At 48.1% G+C, this 526-nt stretch overlaps 1 pseudogene across 1 annotated transcript; it reads left to right on the forward strand.

Annotated features, from left to right (window-relative positions):
* The first annotated feature begins 10 nt into the window (after positions 1-10).
* LOC104982935 lies at positions 11-520 on the forward strand (annotated as a pseudogene). Its single transcript, XR_824574.1, has one exon. The product of XR_824574.1 is annotated as a 60S ribosomal protein L6 pseudogene (transcript).
* The last annotated feature ends 6 nt before the right edge of the window (positions 521-526 follow it).

Raw genomic sequence — 526 nt, forward strand, 5'->3', positions numbered from 1 at the left:
ATCTTGCAAGATGGCGGGTGAAAAGACTGAGAAGCCAGATACTAAGGAGAAAAAACCTGAAGCCAAGAAGGCTGATGCTGGCAACAAGGCTAAAAAGGTGGAAAAGGTGAAGAAAGTTAAGAAGGGGAAGCCCCACTGCAGCCGAAATCCTGTCCTGGTCAGAGGAATTGGCAGATATTCCCGATCAGCCATGTACTCCAGAAAGGCCTTGTACAAGAGAAAGTATTCAGCAGCTAAATCCAAGGTCGAAAAGAAAAAGAAGGTTCGTGTTCTTGCTACTGTCACAAAACCAGTTGGTGGAGACAAGAATGGTGGTACCCGAGTGGTCAAACTTCGCAAAATGCGTAGGTATTACCCTACTGAAGTTGTGCCTCGAAAAACTGTTGAGTCATGGGCAAAAAAACCCTTCAGTAAGCATGTGAGGAAGCTGCGTGCCAGCATCACTCCTGGGACCATTCTGATCATCCTCACTGGGCGCCACAGAGGCAAGAGGGTCGTTTTTCGAAGCAGCTGGTCAGTGGCTTGC

Source organism: Bison bison, unplaced genomic scaffold (genome assembly GCF_000754665.1).
Source record: "Bison bison bison isolate TAMUID 2011002044 unplaced genomic scaffold, Bison_UMD1.0 scf7180017690870, whole genome shotgun sequence".
Lineage (NCBI taxonomy): Eukaryota > Metazoa > Chordata > Mammalia > Artiodactyla > Bovidae > Bison > Bison bison.